The 782-nt window shown below is 15.0% G+C and overlaps 1 protein-coding gene across 1 annotated transcript in view; it reads right to left on the bottom strand.

Moving 5' to 3' along the window:
- LOC117101942 (replication termination factor 2-like) overlaps positions 1–782 on the bottom strand; it is a 7,524-nt gene that overhangs the window by 2,730 nt on the left and 4,012 nt on the right. The window lies entirely within an intron of this gene.

The raw sequence follows: 782 nt of genomic DNA on the forward strand, positions 1-782 counted from the left end.
TATGTTTATGTGTGTGTATATATACTTATATATAAGTGTACATTATATATAAGTATATAAGAACATAAGTGTATATATGTAAGTATATATATAGGCCTATATAAGTATATATGTAAGTATGTGTATATATGTATATATATAAGTATGTATATATAAATATATATACGTATATATAAGTATGTATATGTATATATATAAGTATGTATATATATAATATATAAGTATGTATATATATTATAATGCATATATGTATGTATATATATATATATAGGCGTATATATGTAAGTATGTGTATATATGTACAGTATATATATAAGTATGTATATATGTATATATATATATATATGTGTATGTATATATATATGTATATATATAAGTATGTATATATATATGTATATGTGTGTATATATATATGTATGTATATATGTATATGTGTGTATATATATAGTATGTATATTATGTATATATATATACGTATATGTCTATATATTATGTATATATATATGTATATGTATATATGTATGTGTGTATATATACACATAAGTATGTATATATGTTATAATGCATATATGATATGTATGTATATATATATATAATATATATATATATATATACACATACATATATACATTATAACATATATACATACTTATATATATATACATATATAAGTATATATATGTATTTATAAAAGTATGTATATATGTTATAATGTGTATATATATATGTATATATATATGTATGTATATGTATATATATATATATATAAGTATATATATGTG

Source organism: Anneissia japonica, unplaced genomic scaffold (genome assembly GCF_011630105.1).
Source record: "Anneissia japonica isolate Jap-2015-1 unplaced genomic scaffold, ASM1163010v1 scaffold997_len2565447_cov190, whole genome shotgun sequence".
In the NCBI taxonomy this organism is placed as follows: Eukaryota; Metazoa; Echinodermata; class Crinoidea; order Comatulida; family Comatulidae; genus Anneissia; species Anneissia japonica.